At 47.7% G+C, this 20,684-nt stretch overlaps 1 protein-coding gene and 1 pseudogene across 2 annotated transcripts in view; both read right to left on the bottom strand.

Moving 5' to 3' along the window:
* Positions 1-19,047, bottom strand: part of LOC307228997 (tapasin-like) — a 75,780-nt pseudogene extending 56,733 nt beyond the window's left edge. Inside the window, exons 1-5 of the transcript in view lie at positions 18,991-19,047; positions 18,182-18,239; positions 17,226-17,568; positions 16,665-16,948; positions 15,645-15,746 (exon numbers count right to left, since the gene is read on the bottom strand). The product of the transcript in view is annotated as a tapasin-like (transcript). The remainder of the gene's footprint in view (positions 1-15,644; positions 15,747-16,664; positions 16,949-17,225; positions 17,569-18,181; positions 18,240-18,990) is intronic.
* Positions 1-20,684, bottom strand: part of LOC307228932 (teneurin-3) — a gene marked incomplete at its 5' end in the record, with an annotated part of 375,882 nt that overhangs the window by 216,493 nt on the left and 138,705 nt on the right. The window lies entirely within an intron of this gene.

A 20,684-nucleotide genomic window follows, 5' to 3' on the forward strand; every position in this document is an offset into this window, starting at 1 on the left:
CTGACCCTCACCTGCCCCCTCCTGTGCTCCCTCCTTGTCCTGTCCACCCTTCTGCCCCTCACCTGTCTCGCCGCCTGCCTTCTTACCTGGACATGCCCTGACCTGGTGTCCCTCCCCACCGCACCCAAAGCACTTGGTGGTGTCAGTGTTGACAAACACCACGTAGTCAAACTCATCCGCCCTGATTTTAAAAGCTACGTTTAACTCCGCATCCCTGTTGTTCAACACCATCAGGACGTGTCTCCTGTGCGACACCACATGCTTGAGCAGCGGCGACTTGCACCCCGACGGGACTTTTTTAACTGGCGACACCACCTTCCCGTGCCTCGCCAGTTCCTTAGTGAGGGTCTCATCTTTAATAAACGGCGGAACATTCGCCAAATTCACCCTCCTCGCCGGTGTGGAGAGAGGCAGGACGGGAACAAACATTTTGTTCACCGTAACGCCGCTCGCCACCACCGCGTTCACCTTGTCTACGCCATCCAGGAAGATGACCACCGCGCTGTTCATCCGCGCTGCGGACACAACGCTGCTGTAGCCGACAGCCTTCCCCACCGCCAGGCTGCAGTCCTCCACCGAGACCGAGGAAGACACGGGCAACTTAATGCCGTGCTTCCTCGTTAGCTTGGTGAGGTCCGACATGGTTGCGGACCCGCACCACCACCACCACCACCACCCCCCACCCGCTGTGCGCACACCCTACAACCAACAAAAAAAACGAACACCGTCACCAACAAATAATTATAAACATGCAATTGATAGAAAAAGTTAGAGAGAAAGTCACTCACTCTACCAAACGCTCACACGCTCCACTCGCTCACACCTCCAATCACTCAGAGAGAGAGAGAGAGAGAGAGAGAGAGAGAGAGAGAGAGAGAGAGAGAGAGAGAGAGAGAGAGAGAGAGAGATCACGCTCATAAGACAAGCATTATTTAGATTCAAGATTTAACAGGCTGTGTTTGTCGTGGAAAAAACCCCACTCCTAGAGAGAGAGAATTTTGAATTTTAAAGCATCTTTATTTTAACATTTTCTCTAGTTCACAGTTACAGACAATACAACAAACACACTTGGTTCACTAACAGAGTCCTACACGTTAAAAACAGACTGGAAGCACAGGTCGTCCTCCACCAGGGAACAGATGGCGTCGTTAAAACACCACAGCTTGATGAAGACGTCCAGACTCTTCATCAGTCTGTGAAAGTTAAAATCAATCAAGACTCTGGCCCTGACCAACGCTACAAACACTCTTCCTAAAACACTCTCCTTTCCCCTCAGTTTGTTCCTCCTCGTGAGGTAGATGGCCATCTTCGCTTCCCCTACTAGAAAATTAAGCAGTCGCCATTTCTCTGCGTTGGCCCTGTAGTATCTAGCCCCAAAAATAAAACAGTTTCTGGACCACTCCTCCTTAAAGAGCTTAAAACTTTCCTTTAAAAGACTAAAAAGCTCTAAAAGTCTGTCGCACTCTGCAAAACAGTGAAACACGGACTCTGGCAGTTTGCAGAATGGACATTCATTTGCGACCGTGGGATTAAAAACAGAAACAAAGCTGTTGACAGCTATGGCTCCATGTAGGACCCTCCATTGGAGGTCCCCCGTCCTTTTCTTGGAGGAAGCTTTGTAAAAACTCCTCCAACACGGCTCCTCCTGTCCCCCCATCTGGAGCCGTCCCCTCCAGACAGTGTCCTGCCGCCCCTCCAGTCCCTTCCTATTTAAAACAACCACACACTCTTTGTAAAAAGCCTTCCCGCTGGCTGCGTGCAGGTCCAGTTCTGCATAACGTGCCCTGTGCAGCAGCTTCCCGGAGGACCCCTCCAGGTTGGGGGTCAGGGTCATCTCCGGGAAGGGATCCTCCGAGTTTGGCTCCTCCGCGCCTTCGCCGTACTCCTTCAGCAGGGCCAGCTCCTCCTCCGTGAGCGTCTCCCTCCACCTCTTGAGCACCAGGTGTACGATCCTGGTGGACCTCACCCCCAGCCGCTCCGCCATGGCCTCGCCGTCCTGCAGGTCGCTCCCCGCCGCCGCCACCACCTGCCTCAGGGTCAGGACCCCCGCCTCCCTCAGGATGCTCCTCAGTCCTGGAGTGGCCCCGTCCTGCACATCCAGCCTGGCTCCTCCGATCACCGGCTCCTCCAGGAGCCAGTGGAGGGAATCTGCGGCCTCCCCTTTCCTGTTCTTAAATAACCCCCATGCTTTAAAAAGCTCCTGATAAAAACGGGGTAAGCCCGACTTGTTTAGAAGACTCGTGTCCATTAAAAACAACGAGCGGTCAAGTCCCATCCTCCCAGTCCTCTTTAAGACCAAGCCCGCCACGTCCTTCCAAACGTTAAAGTACCCCGTTAACAACTTCTGCACAAACTGTAACCTAAAAGTTGCCACTCTGCTTTTGATGTCCACCACACCGTGCCCCCCTTCCTCTTTAGGCAGAAAGACCCTTTCCTTCCTGACCCAGTGGAAATTCCGCCCCCAAAAGAAGTCTATCAGCTCGGCCTGTATCTTCCTAACTAGCAGGTCTGGTGGTTGGACACAGGCCACTCTGTGCCACAGCTGTGAGGCCACCAGGTTGTTAATAATGAGCGTCCTGCCCCTATAGGACAGCTGTGGCAGTGCCCACCTCCATTTTCTTAGCTTGCCCTGTATCTTTCCTAGCAGTCCTTCCCAATTCTTCCCCACCACACTTTCGCTCCCTAAAAACACTCCCAGATACTTGAACCCATCCCTTCGCCACCGTAAGCCTCCTGGCAGTTTTAAAAGTCCCCCCCTCCATCCGCCCACAGCCAGCGCTTCGCTTTTGCCCCAGTTGACTTTCGCTGCTGATAGCAGCCCAAAGTCCCTGACGATCCCCTCCAGTTTGCTGATTTCGTCCTGTTTCTTTATTAAGACAATGACGTCGTCCGCATAGGCTGATAGAATGTGGCTTCTCTCGAGACCGTTTAGAAACACACCCTCGATGTTCGTCCTTAATTGACACAGCAATGGTTCTATGGCCAGAGAGTACAACATCCCTGAGAGGGGGCAGCCCTGTCTCACCCCTCTACGCACTTTAAAAGGGCCGCTCAGCCCTCCATTAATCTTCAGTATACTCTCGATGTCCTGGTACAAAACCTGGATCATGGCTATCAGACCAGGGCTGAGGCCAAAAGCCTCCAGAGTTTTCCAGAGGTAAGGGTGCTCAACCCGGTCAAACGCCTTTTCCTGGTCTAGCGAAATGAGCCCAGTTTCAATGCCTAGAGAACTAGAGACTTCCAAAATATCCCGAATTAGGGACACATTGTCCAGAATGGACCTACCAGGCACACAGTAAGTTTGGTCCTGATGGACTACCAGGTCCATCACCTCCCTCAGCCTGTTGGCCAGTGCCCTCGACAGGATTTTATAGTCCGTGCACAGAAGGGACACAGGACGCCAGTTCTTGATCTCCTGCAGGTCTCCTTTCTTGGGTAGGAGAGTGATGACTGCCCTCCTGCAGCTGACTGGCAATAACTTATCTTTAAAAACTTCATTAAAAACCATTAAAAGGTCCTCCCGTAACTCCTCCCAGAACTCTTTGTAAAACTCAGCAGGAATCACCTCGATGCCAGGGGCCTTACCCCCCTTCATGCTCTGCAGGGCCGTGGAAAGATCCTGCAGGGTCAGAGGTTCCCCCAGCACCGCACTGACATCTTCCGGGACCCTGGGCAAATTCCCACAAATGGAGTAAAACAGTTCTTTTTGCTCCTCGTACTCACTTCTGTACAGCTCTGTGTAAAAGTCCACGGCTCTCGTCCGGATCTCCTCCGGCCTCCTGAGCTCCTGTCCTGTGTCTGATCTCAGGGCGTGGATAAACCTGCTCTGCCCGTTGCTCTTCTCCAGGCTAAAAAAGAAACTAGATGGTGCGTCCATCAGTGCTGCGCTCTGGAAGCGAGAGCGGACCAGCGCCCCCTGCGCCTTGGTGCCTAGTAGGTCTGCAAGAGCAGCTCTTTTAGACTTGAGGTCCTTAATGTGATCTCGATTCCCAGTGGGTTCCACTACACCCTGTAACTCCACAATGTCAGTCTCCAGATCCCTCATAGATCTGGTGATGTCCCGTGTGACATTGAGAGTATACTGCCGACAGAGCTGCTCTATCTCCCTCTTCCCATAGTCCCACCACAGTCTTAAGGAAATAAAATCCTGCTTTCTGTCTCTAAAACCTTCCCAAAAAAACCTAAAAGCATCTTTGAAGTTGGAGTCACATAGTAGGGTGGTGTTAAAATGCCAATATGCGCTTTTGGGCTTTACATTGGCGATAAAAACACGGCAAACAACCAGGGAGTGATCGGTAAAACCAACAGGCACCATTCTACATTCCTTAAAAATGTTAAAATGGTGCTTAAAACAGTAAAACCGGTCTAGTCTGGCCAACGATAAAGAGGTGCCTCTGCAGTGCACCCAGGTGTACTGTCTTTCATCCCCGTTGGTTCTCCTCCACACGTCTGTTAGCTCGTTCTCGCTTGAGAGCAGCCTCATCACGTTCTGCGATGCTCTGTGAGGCTCACAGTGGTTCCTGTCTAACAGGTCATTCTCGGTGCAGTTAAAGTCACCTCCTAGAAACAGAAACTCCCCAGTACGAGCTTTGCTTAAAACCCCATTTAAAACTTGCAAAAAAGTGACTCTGTGTGGTCCTGTGGTGGGAGCGTACACATTTATATAGACAAACTTATGATGCTCAAATGCTGCCCTCACCACCATCAGTCTGCCCTCCACCACCTCCTCCACCTCAAAGGATGCTGGGGCAAAGCTCTTAGAAAAGAGAAGAGCCACCCCACCGCTGGTGGTGCTCTTGTGGCTTAGCACCACCTCCCCCCCCCACTCCCTCTTCCAGTCAGCCTCATTGCCAGAGTCACTGTGGGTCTCCTGCACCAACAGCACATCCAGCCTCTTCTGCTCCATCAGCTCATACAGCAGAGACCTCTTAGCTGCGTCTCTGGCCCCATTCGCGTTCAGCGTGCTGATGTTAAAGTCACTCATTGCAACGGAAAAGGGAAACAGCCCGAACAGCAGCACCCACCTCCACCTCCTCCCCATCCTCTCCGTTGTTCAGCTCCTTCCTGATCTTCTGCACTATTTTCTTTAACCTGTACACCTCCTGGTCTGTGAACCCTCCTCTCCCCTTACTCCTCATCTGTTGCTGGGCCGCGTTCGCCAGCAACTCCTTGTCTGAGAAGAAGTCCTCCACCTTAATCCCTTTCACATTCTTCGTCCTGTGCAGAAACGCTTTTATTTTGCCTACACTGTAGCTTTTTTTGCCCTTTTTCTTCTTTACGCCGAGAAAAACCTGCCCCTCACTGTCTGCAGCAGAGTCCTCCTCCATCCAGGACTCCGACTCCGAGCCTCCCTGCTCCACCTCCTGACTTGCCTTCCCCTGGCTTGCTGTCCCTCTCTTCGCCTGAGAGTCTCCTGCCATTTTGTTGGACTTTCTTTTGAGCCGAGGGACTCTCACCCGATCGTCCTCGTCCCCCATCTCAAAGTCACTTCCTTCCAGTGCCTCCTCCTCCCTAGCTACGTCACCTGCACTCCTTTGACTTTGTTCCGTAGCTTCCTTTCCCTCACCAGTCCCCTCCTGTCCCCCCGCACCCACCTGCCTGTCTTCCGGACCCTCCTCCTTCCCCTCCTGTCCTCCCACCCTTACCTGCCTTCTTTGCAGACCCTCGCCTGCCTCCCCCGGTGTCTCCACGCTCACCTGGCTGCGCTGTCTACCTCCACCCGTTCCCTCCTGCGGCTCCACATTCCCCTCCCCCCCCCCCCCCTTTTTTTTTCCTGCCCCTCGCCTGCCCCCTCCTGTGCCCCCACCTTCACCTGTTTCTTCTCCTTTCCTTTCCGCCCTCCACCTGTCTCCCCCTGTGCCCCCACCTCCACCTGTCTTTCCCCTGCCTCCATTTGGCCCTCACCTGCCTCTCCCTGTGCCCCCACCTTCACCTGCTTTTCCCCTCCTTCCTTCTGGCCCTCCCCCGCCTCCTCCTGTGCCCCCTTCTTTGCCTGTTTTCCCCCCTCCTGACCCCCCCCGCTCCCTCCTGTGCCCCCACCTTCGCCTGCTTTTCCCCTTTCTGACCCTCACCTGCCCCCTCCTGTGCTCCCTCCTTGTCCTGTCCCCCCTTCTGCCCCTCACCTGTCTCGCCGTCTGCCTTCTTACCTGGACATGCCCTGACCTGGTGTCCCTCCCCACCGCACCCAAAGCACTTGGTGGTGTCAGTGTTGACAAACACCACGTAGTCAAACTCATCCGCCCTGATTTTAAAAGCTACGTTTAACTCCGCATCCCTGTTGTTCAACACCATCAGGACGTGTCTCCTGTGCGACACCACATGCTTGAGCAGCGGCGACTTGCACCCCGACGGGACTTTTTTAACTGGCGACACCACCTTCCCGTGCCTCGCCAGTTCCCTAGTGAGGGTCTCATCTTTAATAAACGGCGGAACATTCGCCAAATTCACCCTCTTCGCCGGTGTGGAGAGAGGCAGGACGGGAACAAACATTTTGTTCACCGTAACGCCGCTCGCCACCACCGCGTTCACCTTGTCTACGCTATCCAGGAAGATGACCACCGCGCTGTTCATCCGCGCTGCGGACACAACGCTGCTGTAGCCGACAGCCTTCCCCACCGCCAGGCTGCAGTCCTCTACCGAGACCGAGGAAGCCACGGGCAACTTAATGCCGTGCTTCCTCGTTAGCTTGGTGAGGTCCGACATGGTTGCGGACCCGCACCACCACCACCACCCCCCACCCGCTGTGCGCACACCCTACAACCAACAAAAAAACTAAACCCGTCACCAACAAATAATTATAAACATGCAATTGATAGAAAAAGTTAGAGAGAAAACCACTCACTCTACCAAACGCTCACACGCTCCGCTCGCTCACGCCTCCAATCACTCAGAGAGAGAGAGAGAGAGAGAGAGAGAGAGAGAGAGAGAGAGAGAGAGAGAGAGAGAGAGAGAGAGAGAGAGAGATTTTGTCACGCTCATAAGACAAGCATTATTAAGATTCAAGATTTAACAGGCTGTGTTTGTCGTGGAGAAAACCCCACTCCTAGGTTCCTTAAACAAATAGGCAGCACTTGAGTTTTTTTTTATTGTGCGTAATCACCTAGTGTCATAACATTTCACTGCATGTATGTACGACTGTATGTATGTGACAAATAATCTCTTGAACTTGAAATAGAATAAGACTCTTTATTAAGAAATAACCAGTCTGAGTGAGGTCTGCAGAATACACTCAAACTCTTTGGTTTACAATGTTATATATTCTTCTCAAAGCATCGACTCCTCCTTGCCTTCCTCTTTTTCTAAAATTAACACCATATGGAGATAATTACTTAGGACCCCACTTGTCCCCTGAGAGAGGTCACAGGTCACTCGAAGTACGCCCCTCACTCTTGCTTTACAGAGGCCTCTCTGTCGAGACATGCATTTGCTCTTATTTATATTGTCTGAATACATTGTTCATATGATGTCTTAAGTCATATTTTACTCATATCTTAACATGTTATATCTTGTCTTCATACAAATATGGCAGAACCTGTTGCCTGCACCTCAACTGAACAGATGGAAACAGAAGCTGATGGAGAGGACTGTGGAGTGTCAGAAGCAGCCAGTAGCTCAGATCCAGCTGCTGCTTTAGAACCAGCTGGTGCTGAGAAGCTCTTGTCTTCACACTCTTCTCAAACTGAGACTGAAGGCAGTGATGAAGATTGGAAGGAGACCAGACAACCTCAGTCAGGTAAGTTTTTTTAATTTTTATTTTAATTTACCTATTTTTTCTACCAAGCTGTTAACCGTATGAATGTCAACAGGTAATAACGCCTTCAGTTGTTTATTCACCATTTAAGAAAAATAAGCAAAATAGTATGAACACTACAGATATTCACAATACTAATTAATCTTTACTGACATTTATAGTTTGTTCAAATCATAGTGTTTATTAAAACCTTGTGGTATAGAAAGAGGTTTACCGCTTTCTACTGTAACAATTCTCAAGGTATCTGGGTTCATGCAGATTATTCCAGTCATCACATCGCTGATGTGCAATAAGAAAAAAAAAAAATCAACATTTCATGGATAAAACTATTGACTTTTATACTTTGTATAGTTTGCTGAATGATGCAAAGTGAACACAATGACATGGTGAAGTTCTTAGATGATACAACCATCCTAGGTCTCAAGTTGAACTCCTCTGATAGTCAACTTCATCTCAAGTCTATGATCCAGAGCTTTGTTCAGTGGTGTGGTGAACACTTTCTCAACCTCAATGTTAATTAAACAGAAGATAGTTTGACCCCAAATCCATTGGTGACCACCTCCCATTGGAAATCCATGGCCAGAGGATAAGACAGGTGAGCTCTAACAGATACTTGGGCATTCACTGAGATGACCAACTGGGTAAAGTTCCTCGATTGGTAGGGTGGGTCGTTGAGTAGGAAGTAGAAGGTTGCCGGTTCAATCACTGCCTCCTCCTTGAGCAAGACACTTAACCTCGAGGTGTCTGTCCATCTTAAAAACCCAGGTTACACTCCTCACGCAGAAAGCCATGAAGATTATGAGAGTTGGCCAACGTTCCATCCTTCAGGCTGTTTTTCATCAGACACGCACAAATTATTTCAGACCCTACACGTCCTCCACTCTGAGTACCAGCTCCTCCCTTCAGGCCGTACTTTTGCATGGCTCAGTTGGCAAGACAAAGCGGGTTCACAGGTCCCAGCACAGCACGGTGGCGCGGCACGACAAGAACAGTCGGCCATCTTTCTGCCATGACCTACCTTCTTTGTATCCTGCTCTATTTTCTTTCTCTCCCTCTCTTCTTCCAGCAGTGAAGACTCATGGGTTTTCCTATCCTAAGCACATTAAGAGGAGTCACAGAAAGCTTTACGTCACACAGCTGAGAAGTGGAGAGATCAGAGCAGAGAGTCTCCTCCCTTCTGCAGCCTCTCAGCCAATAGGAACCTCTGGAACCACCAAGAAACAGAAGGACACACCAAGGCATTGTTGTAACCAGTGTGACAAAAGTTTCCTTAACTTGTGTGGTCTCAAAATACATCAACGTATTCACACAGGAGAGAAACCGTACGGCTGTGAACTGTGTGGGAAGATTTTTAGTAGAAGTGGTGATCTCAAAGTACATCAACGTATTCACACGGGTGAGAAACCGTACAACTGTGACCAGTGTGGAAAGATGTTTCGTATACGTGGTTATCTCAAAATCCATGAACGTATTCACACAGGTGATAAACCGTACCACTGTGACCAGTGTGGGAAGATGTTTAATACAAGTGGTTCTCTTAAAGTACATCAACGTATTCACACAGGTGAGAAACTGTACCACTGTGACCAGTGTGGGAAGATGTTTAATACAAGTTCTAATCTCAGAATATATCAACGTATTCACACAGGTGATAAACCGTACCACTGTGACCAGTGTGGGAAGATGTTCAATATCAGTGGTAATCTCAAAAGACATCAACGTATTCACACTGGTGATAAACTGCACCACTGTGACCAGTGTGGGAAGAAGTTTAGTACAAGTGGTAATCTCAAAATACATCAACATATTCACACTGGTGATAAATCGCTTACTCATCTTACATGAAGGGACATTGTTGTATCCAAACTGTTAACTCTCAAGTGCTGGTGTCTCCACAGTAGATCACGGTCTGTACTCAAACATCTGAGAACCTCTCCTAGGAATCGCATTGAAAGATTCACAAAGAGTAACAATTCTACTTTAGTGTTGGGCCCAAGTTAGTCAAGAAGCTTCCTACTCTCATTTTCAGAGATGTAGGACTTGCAGTTTTTCAGCAGTCTGAGATGCAAAATGCAAACACTGTAGTCAATTTTAAAGGCTTTTTGTAATGTTATGTTTATGTATTCTGATGTAATGCATTAAGTATGTATGTACTGTATGTATGTAACCTAATATGCTGCCAACTATGACATCTCCAACACCAGGGAAATTGAATTGCATCCAGCGAATTGCCTTAATGTTTTTTATTTTTTGTATTACTTAACATTATTTGTTAAAATACCTGGTAAGTGCAAATAAATTTTGTTCTGAGTTTCTCACACCACCTAAAAATGTGTTAATAACCACTCAGCCAGATTTGACAGATTTTTGCCAAGTATATCAAATTAGGTTTCATCCAGCCATCCATCCATTTTCCTCCGCTTATCCGGGACCGGGTTGCGGTGGCTGCAGGCTGAGCAAGGAGCTCCAGGCCCCCTTCTCCCCCGGCAACGTTTTCCACTTCCTCTTGGGGGACCCAGAGGCGTTTCCCGGCGAGCCGGGATATGTAAAACCTCCAAAGGAAGGCGCCCAGGAGGCATCCTGATCAGATGCCCGAACCACCTCAACTGGCTCCTTTCGACACGTTGGAGCAGCGGCTCTACTCCGAGCTCCCTCCGGATATCTGAGCTCCTCACCCTATCTCTAAGGCTAAGCCCAGCCACCCTACGGAGGAAACTCATTTAGGCCGCTTGTATCTCCGATCTCGTTCTTTCGGTCACTACCCAGAGCTCATAACCATAGGTGATGGGATGTAGATGGACTGGTAAATTGAGAGCTTTGCCTTCCGGCTCAGCTCCCTCTTCACCACAACGGTCTGGTACAACGCCCACATCACTGCTAACGCCGCACCGATCTGCCTGTCCATCTCACGCTCCATTTTCCCCTCACTCGTGAACAAGATCCCGAGATACTTGAACTCCTTCACTTGGGGCAGCAACTCGCTCCCAACCTGGAGGGAGCAATCCACTGTTCTCCAGCAGAGAACCATTGCCTCAGACTTGGAGGTGCTGACTCTCATCCCGATCGCTTCAAACTCGGCTGCTGGAGGTCACGGTCTGATGAAGCCCACCAAACCACATCATCTGCAAAAAGCAGAGATGTAATTCTGAGAATCCAAAACCGGACACTCTCCTCCCCTCGGTTGCGCCTTGAGATCCTGTCCATGAATATTACAAACAGAATCGGGGACAAGGGGCAACCTTGGCAGAGTCCAATACCCACTGAGAACGTGTTTGACTTTGTCTGGAGAACGCAAACACAGCTTTCACTTTGGTTGTACAAGGCCCGGATGGCTCGTACCAAAGGCCCCGGTACCCCATACTCCCTCAGTATCCCCCACAAGATCCCCCGAGGGACATGGTCGAAAGCCTTCTCCAGGTCCACAAAACACATGTGGACTTGATGGGCAAACTCCCATGACCCCCCCCCCAGCAACCCTGCAAGCGTAAAGAGCTGGTCCACTGTTCCATGTCCAGGACAGAATCCGCATTGCTCCTCCTGAATCTGAGATTCGACAATCGGCCAGAGCCTCCTTTCCAGCACCCTGGAGTAAACTTTCCAGGGGAGGCTGAGCAGTGCGATACCCCAATAATTGGAGCACACCCTCCGGTCCCGCTTTAAAAAAAAAAAAAAAAAAAAAAAAAATGGGAACCACCACCCCGGTCTGCCACTCCACAGTGGGGGGTCAGCCAAGACAGCCCAACAATGTCCAGAGCCTTCAGAATCTCAGGGCAAATCTCATCCACCCCCGGCGCCTTGCCACCGAGGAGCTTTTTGACTGCCTCAGCGATCTCTGCCAGGCATATGGACGAGACTTCCCCCGAGACTTCAGACTCTGCCTCTTCCACTGAGGACATATTGATCGGGTTCAGGAATTGCTCAAAGTGCTCTTTCCACCGCCCGACAATATCCCCAGTCCGGGTCAGCAGTTCTCCTCCCCGGCTGAACCCAGCCTGAGCCAAGCCCTGCTTTCATTTTCTGTTTTGCCGAACAGTTTGCCAGAACTTCCTTGAGGCCAACCGAAAGTCCTTCCCCATAGCCTCCCCGAACTCCTCCCACACCCGGCTTTTTGCTTCAGTGACCGCCGAAGCCGCAGCCCTTCTAGCCTGCCAGTACCTGTCTGCTGTCTCGGGAGAACCCTGGGCCAGCCAAGCCCAAAAGGCCTCCTTCTTCAGCTTGACGGCTTCCTTCACCGCTGGTGTCCACTAACGGGTTCTTGGGTTACGGCCACGACAGGCACCGACTACCTTCCGACCACAGCTCCTAGCAGCCGCCTCTACAATGGAGGTTTTGAACATGACCCACTCAGATTCCATGTCCCCAACCTCCCCCCGGATGCGCGAAAAATTCTTCCGGGGGTGGGAGTTGAAGACCTCGCGGACAGGGGCATCCACCACCATTTCCCGGTTTACCTTCACTACACCTTTGGGTTTACCGGGTCTGTCTGGCAGCCTCCTCCGCCATCTGATCCAACTCACCACCAGGTGGTGATCAGTTGACAGCTCTGCTCCTCTCTTCACCCGACTGTCCAACACATACAGCCGCAGAACTGATGACACGACCACAAAGACGAGCCACCCTATGCTCGAACATGGTGTTCGTTTTGGCCAATCCATGACTAGCACAGAAGTCCAATAACAAAGCACCACTCTGATTCAGATCAGGCAGGCCGTTCCTCCCCATCACCCCCTTCCAGGTTTCAACATCGTTGCCCGCGTGAGCGTTGAAGTCTCCCAGTAGAACTATAGAGTCCTTTCCAGGACGCCACCCAGAGACTCCAAGAAGGCCGAATACTCTGAACTGGTGTTCGGTGCATTAGCACACACAACAATCAGAGGCGACCCTCTCTATCACTGGGGAGAACTCCAACACAGCGGCACTCAGCCGGGGGCTCGTGAGTATCCCCACACCCGCCCGGCGCCTCTCACCCTGGGCAACTCCGGAAAAGGAGAAAGTCCAGCCCTTCTCCAGGAGTTTGGTTCCAGAGCCAGTGTAGTGGCTAGATGTAGTTGGTACGGCTCCACCTCCTGCACAAGCTCTGGCTGCTTCCCCACCAGAGAGGTGACATTCCACATCACATCATTCCTGGGAGAGGGAGGGTGTGTTGCAGCTGTTTAGGTGGATGAACCACTGTTTATTTCGTCCCCAGTTGTGGACGAGTATTCTTCCACTAACCCCTGCACCTCACCACCAGCCACACGTCAGCGTTTCCAAAGTGCCGCGGCAACGCTTCAGATACGCTGCCATGTTAATCAATGTGGAAGCTCACACCAAGCAGAAGCATCAGCGTCACCAAAGAGGAACGACGCGAGGCTCCTAAAGCCTCTCGAGTGGTTTTAGGACTCGGCTCAACTGGAGCCTAGATTCACACAGAGTTCCATTCAAAAGATGTGTTTAGTGACAAAAGAAAAGTGTGTGTGTGTGTGTGGCGATTAGCGATTAGCGGTCCGTACATTCTCCCCCACAACAAATTTAACCTCACTTATGTAAATAAAATATTATTATTCCAGCAGGAAAACAAATATCACGCCCAGTTTATAGAAAGTAGTTTTATAAACTTTATTTGTCTGCTTCACCGTACCGCTCGGCAACACGGAATGGAGTCACTACATGTGGGCTCCAGTCAAACTGACTCAAGCAATAGATTTGTGTGGTGGAGAAATCTGTCAATTTATTTATCAGCTAATAATAAGCTGTTCATATGTTTTATCAAATGTACAAGAATATTTCCATTCTGCCTGTTTCCTTCACTTCATAATCAAACCACAAATAACTCATAACAAAACATGATCAGAAAACACTTTACCACGGACACAGCTCCATAAATACACACATGTAGGTTGTGGAAACCTCCTGCATCCTCCTCCGGTGAATGGGAGCAGCCCACCCATGCCGTCCCTGAGCCGGATGCACCTGCAGGTCGCACACAGCTCCAGCAGTGGGAGGACGGTGCAGTGAAGGCCTCACAGGAGGGTGGAGCTGCTGGAGGAGCGAGAGGCCTGCCACGCCTTCTTTTCCTGCCGCTCTTTAACATCATCACCAGCTTTGTAGCAGATGAGGTGCACGCTGCTCTCTGAGTTGCTGTGTCAATGTCTCACCTGGTGGACAGACAGCTCATATCACACTCAACTCTGGCACATTGCTACAGAACAAAATATCCTCAACGGACAAAAACCTGCACCGAAAGCCCCTCAACAACTCACCTGTACACATTCTGCACTTGATAAGATGCAATTTTGGGAAACTTCACATTTATAAAGTTGTCTTCTGCACTATTCGCTGAGGGTTCCTAAAGGTGTATTACCTTCACAGTGTATGAATCACTGGGTACTTGTGGATTATTCAGTGTAAATGCTCCTGACGTCCAACATTGACGGCGATGCTTGGAAAAGGCTGATCTTGCTTGACGCCAGTTTGTCATCCAGGTAGAATCATGGTACGGTGAGGAACATGTCATCTTAAATGTTCATCAACTTACTCATTGAGTTGAGACAGTGAAGTTATGGCTCCATCGTGGTGCATATCTGCTTTACTTTTGAAGGTAAGAATCACAATCTAATGCTTTGCCTCCACTTTTAGGTGACGTTCAAATGTTTGCTGAACCTAACTTTCTACCACTGTTGCCCAGATGAGGTGCAGATATGGAAAGACGTTTGAATGTGCCTCCCAATGACCAGCTTGTGCAATTCTTTAAAATGTTTTAGTACAAAGTGACGCTCTACACAACAAGGAAACTACTCCTGTTACAGCTTCATCCCCAGGGAAAAATAGTTTTTTAGTAACAGTCGGATATCGAACCTGTGTCTACTGTGTAGAAGGACAAAGTGTCAGTCATTACACTACACACAGCACATGTAACATAGTGTGTTCATACATATATACACACGGCTCTGATTCATCACTTTCAAATGACGTGAAAAAATGTCTCACGGCAACAAATGTACCTGAATCCCACGGTGGGTCACATATGGTCACATGGAAAGTAAAAGAAGAAAGAAGAAGAAACAGTAAATGGAGGTTAAGCCTGATGACCCATTATTTTTATTATTATTATTATTATTATTATTATTAGCAAACCACTGCATCATTTTACATCACCACATAAAAGCGGGTATTTAAAAATGACTGTGCTTATACTCGTAGAACCTGGACTACATTATAATAACAAACCTAAGTTGCACTTTAGCTCATTTCTGATTTGTGAAAGTTTTATTATATTTGTAAAAACAGAAATGGTGGTTTTCACATTTTTTTTCTGTGAATGAGCAAATTGTGGGAAAACTGTTTTCCATCAGTTCATTTCAAACCTTCTGTATGATACAGTTGATGCTCTATGTTTTGTTTATTGGGAGGAATTGTTGAGCAATGCACTATTATATATTTTTAACCCCCTTGTACAGTATTATGCTGAATTTGTTCTGACCTGGCGGTTTTGTTGACTGCTTGTGTGCTCATGGAACTTTCACTGTGAAAATTCAAAGCTACTTTGATGCCTTTCATAGCAACATGAGACTTTTCTTTCACAAACAAACTATTTATTGTTCAATAAACTGACTTCTAACAAAAACCAACCAACCCATCACACTTCTTTTACATACGCTGAACTCATCCACAAGTCAACGCATCTTTCCATCAAGTACACGCTCCTTCATAAAATAATATCATTTCAAATGTTTTCAGCTCCAGATGAAACAAACATGAAATCACCACGACGACAAGGGAAAAACAGACGTTTCCACGGTGGAGGGCTCCCTCTGGTCATTCTCGCTTCTCTTTCTGTAAATGGAAGATGTTGACAGCAAGTTACAAGAGGAGTGAGACATCCCATAGGCTTCAAAACGCCTTTATTTGGTACCTGAGCTGGTGCAGTTCCAAAAGGCAAGTTTGAGAAATCCATACAGCAGCAGCGCTACTGCAACCATCGCCATGGAGTCCTCCATAGAAGGTGCACTGAACCCTGAAAGGGTTCAGTGCCCTCCCTCCCCCCTTCATCTCTCTCTCTCTCTCTCTCTCTCTCTCTCTCTCTCTCTCTCTCTCACACACACACACACAAAGGTAAATGTCCAAATGACTCTGACATTTGCGTTCACACATACAGCTCCTCTGGGAAATGTGCAGATAATTTCAGGGTTGCAGTGCATGTGTGAAAGAAGCTCAACAATTTCAGCCATTTTACACACACACACACACACACACACACACACACACACACACAATAAATGTAAATAATGTAAATGTAAAAAATGTCTTCGTTGTGGTACTGCCACGTAGTGGACATTTAATGTAACATCCTCTGATTCAGACCATCCCAGATGCTGCTCTAAAGTGGGATAACAAAGTTGTTTAAGCTTGCATGAGGTATTATTATGAATAACCACCATTTTTAAAACGTTACTGTCTAAATACATTTGACAAAAGTGAATATATTATATAATATATTAGGTTATGTCACTATATTTACAGTAAGGCGGTGGAAGTTTGAAAACTATTCTGCCATTAATCTCATTTCTATTTCCTTTTAGTTCATCTCAGTCTCACATGGTTTGTTCATTGTTGCCAAAAGCCAGAAATGAACGTTCCTTGTTGTGTCAAGTAATAATAATAATAAACTCAAGTTCATTGTGTCAAGTTTATGATCTGAATTTTACTCCTCGTCTATTATTTCCTATTATTCAGAGCCTTGTTCATCGATAATCAAATGTACGACATATTAGGATGAAACAATTATCAGCCTCAGGTCCCTTTCTGTAGCTGTGTTTCATTTGGGGCCGTGTGTGTGTGTGTGTGTGTGTGTGTGTGTGTGTGTGTGTGTTGCATACAAACAAAATGCTCCGTCCCATTTTGCCCAACCCACACCCTGAATCTAGTGTCTCACCCATGACAATGAAGGTGACCCCAGCTCGCCTGCTGCCTCCAGGATGAGCAGCGATGCCGCTGAGCTCCCCTCCTCCTCCCAGGTTCGTTGGGTCCAGCTCCAGCCTGGTGCTCTGGCTGTAGGTGCCGTCCCCAGCCCCCGAGCGTTCCCGTCGGCCCCTCGGAACTCCCAGCTCAGCTCCAGGGAGAGGGGGGCGAAGCCGGACGCCTCACACTGGACAGCGATGACCTGTCCTGGGACGGTCAGCGGCAGAGGGGAGGGGTAGATGGAGAGAGACGGAGGCTCTGGAAAAGTGGAGAGATGAGGGAAAAAGCAAGCGTTTGATGTGAGAACCGTCTCAACACTTTCACATACATCTTCTGCTGTATCCCACCTCATCTGGGAACGCTTGTATTTTAAAGGTAGTCTTCCTACCATCTATCTCTGACTTTTTTTCCTTTTCCTGAGAATTATAAATCCGGTTCATAACTTGCATTTCAGTTTATTACTTGTGATGCTGAGTATATTAAAAGCACAGTTTATTCTATGAGTGTATTTTATGTCTTTGAGTCTCTCCCTCACCCACAATCTCCAGCTCCACAGCCACTTGAGCCTGAAGGTAGGGCAGATACACTGTGCAGATGTACATCCCGGAGTGACGCACTTGGGCCTCCTGCAGGATCAGGGATGCGTTTCCTTTCTCGTGGAGGCTTTGGAAGTCCATCGTGGCCCCTTCCTCCCCGGCGTCGGCCAAGCGGTCCGACTTACCGTCGTAGGCCAGAACCAGTCGGCCGCTTCCCCTGAACTGGTACCGCCACTCCACAGCGAAGCCCGAGAGAGTCCACCCAGAACTGACAGTCCAGCACGACGGGCTTCCTGAGTCTGGACTGCACCAAGACGGTTTTAGTGGACACGCTCAGGACCACTGCAGTGAGATAAACAACAAGATGGATATGGAGAGAGAGCGTTATGTGCACTGTTTATCAATTGTGTTTTTATTTTATTATTTATTTATCCATTTATTTATGCATTTATTTCACTATTGTCTTTATGTCGTTATATCATTAATTTATTTTATTCTTTATTTATTTTGTTAGTTAATTATTTTGTTATCTAGTCACTCACTCATTAATTAATTTATTTCACTATTGTCTTTACCTGGTTAAATCATTATTTTATTTGATTTTATAATGTAAAAGCTACAGTTAATACCAGATGATGCCTGTCTGTGTCCTTGGCCAAGTTGGAAGGTAGAATAAGGTATAAAATAATTTGCCTTTGTAAGAACTTTTCTATGTAAAAGGAATTTGACTTGGTGGAGCAGGGCATTAAATGGTTAAAGGGACATTCAGAAATACAATAAATAATGTCCTGAATCTACCATGGTAATATATTTACAATGAGCAGTGAATATGATGGACATGTACTAGTGGCTGGAAGGACGGGGCTGAGAGTGCTCTGAAATGAGCAATATGTCACATGACCCGTGTGCAAAAGATCATTGTTTTTCTAAATTCCGGCGCGAGGAAAAGCGTCACCATTGGGCTCCTTCGTTCCCGTGGGTGCACGCAGGGAGGCACAGGGAGCCGGAGAGGTCTGGAGGGAAAAAGCACAATGTGTGAAAATTGGAATGTTGTGAACGTTGATTATGGATTTCAATAACCACTTGAATATTTGAGCTGCAACATACTTAAGTACTCCGGAGCTAATAAAATGGAAATAAAAACACAAATACTACACAACACAATCCCTAAAGGAGCTGTACATGTAGCAAATAAATATAGTCTTAATTTTGGTGAAAACCAAAATCTATGGATATCTATATCCATACATATATATATATATATATATATATATATACATATATATATATGTTATATGCACACATTGTAAATAATGTGCAGTCTCCCCACTCTCCGGCTGTATCTCCCACTGAGTTCATCGGGGTCACGCATCTTTTGTATGTTTTAATACTTATATTCGGGCTGTTTGATGCCGGTGCTAAAAAGTGATCATCATGTCGTGCGCTGGTTGGGCTATAATCTGTAAAATATAACCCTCATCAATGAAACAGTTGCTTTTTGGGCACAAATAACTTTTGGTTTCACGCGTTTTCCCACTTGGACTCAAACAGCAGCATCTTTCCTTCGACGGCTGAGAGCCGCTGCGTGGAACACACTCCACGCAGTGTGTCGTGCAGGTGCAGTCGCCCTTTGACGACGTTTCCTTCTCAGCAACAGTGGAACCACAAACGTTTCAATATCAAAAAGGCTTCGCGCGCCAACACGACGGTTCGCGGCCCCCACCGCGCCGCGCCACGCAAAAGCCAACAGGGAGGAAAAAGCACCGGCCCGTGGATGGAGCAGGACATTGCCACCAGTGTGTAGACCGCGCAGAAGCTCATGGTCGCAGCTGCTTCTTTCTTCTTTCTGCCCCAATGGACGATGGTGGATTTCCAACGCCCTCGGTGCCGCAACTTTTTCACTTTCGCTTTCACTCCGCAGCCTCTATGTACTCGGCCGCTAGATGGCGCCCTCTGAGCAGCACTGCACCATGGACGCACCGTGGCTGAAGCGTCATGATCACCTGCTGTGCTCTTGTTCTTCCTCTTTTTATTCAACCTGTTTCATATGACAGCAGCGTCACCGTCCTTCTTCTAGTAATACTACAAATACTACCTTTTCAAAAAGGACACTGACTTGAAGGTGTAAAAGTCTATAAAAAAGTTCCGCCGTGTAAAATAACCTGGTGGGAAAGAAGAGAAGGAACAGAAGGAAACGTGGACGTGAGTGTGTTAGTGGCACCAGAGGTTTTTATTTTATTTTATCATTTAACGTCGTTCTTTTCTTTGAGGACAAGACCATTATTTAGCTTCTTATTTGAAGGGGTAAGCTTGCTGCTTTCTCCACCCTCCCAACACCACGTTGGCCCTGGACTCCCTTCCTTGTGTCCATGCATGATAATAGAGATAATAGAGATAAAGTAGCACAGCACAAAGTATTTTTATTTTGTTTTTCACATTATATCACAGGTTCAAACACGAGCAACAGAAAAAGAAAAGTCAACAACTCCCCTTCCCCCTCCCTCCAGATACCAGACATAAACATATGAACATCATACATGACCAGACATCAAAGAAGGAAAAGAAATAACACAAAATAGAGTCAAATGACAGAAAATAAACTGGTTCCATTGTTGTGCTGCGAGCTTTATATTGTCAACAAAGGTTAAGAAAGGCTGACAAATAGTATAAAACCTCCCAGTCTCTCTCTCTCTATATATATATTTATATATATGTATATATATATTCATATATATATATTGAATGTTGAATAAGGAACAGACAGTGTTTATCTTCCATTTCAGGACAGCGCAGAAGACAAAATGGCAGTAAAGAATCTGAGAAGGGGTGTGGCACAGTGTGTGGGTGTGTCCCATGAACACCATCAGCTGGTGGAGAAATCCAGCTCTACTTCCTGAGCGCTATGCACTACGTATTCATGATGGAGTACATCCTAAAAAACACTCACCTGCTAACTCAGTGTACTAAATAGTGTGTGTGTGTGTGTGTGTGTGTGTGTGTGTGTGTGTGTGTGTGTATGTGTGTGTGTGTGTGTGTGTGTGTGTGTGTATCACAGTTCATCTCATTCATCTCAATACTTTTCATTATTTCCCGGAAGGAAGATGTGTTTGCAGAAGGGATTGATGAAGCCTCAACAACTGAACAACATCTTCAGCCACGATGCACAAAGTCACTCATGGAGGAGCACAAGCCTCCAAAGTGTAGAAGGCAACGCAGTGTGGATTCATGACTTGTTGTTTCATTTGGATGCAGAGGAGACGACAGAAAAGTAGTTTGAGTGACTGTAGAGCTGCACTGAACGTACCAAGTCACATCAGAATACTGTACAAAGGCACTGTTTCTATGGAGAGGATCCAGTCTTTCTCTCTTTCTTTCTTCATTTCTTTCTCTCGTCTTTCTTCATTTCTTTCTTTCTTTCTTCATTTCTTTCTTTCTTTCTTTATTTCTTTCTTTCTTTC

This window comes from Zeus faber (genome assembly GCF_960531495.2).
Source record: "Zeus faber genome assembly, chromosome: 4".
Taxonomy (NCBI): domain Eukaryota; kingdom Metazoa; phylum Chordata; class Actinopteri; order Zeiformes; family Zeidae; genus Zeus; species Zeus faber.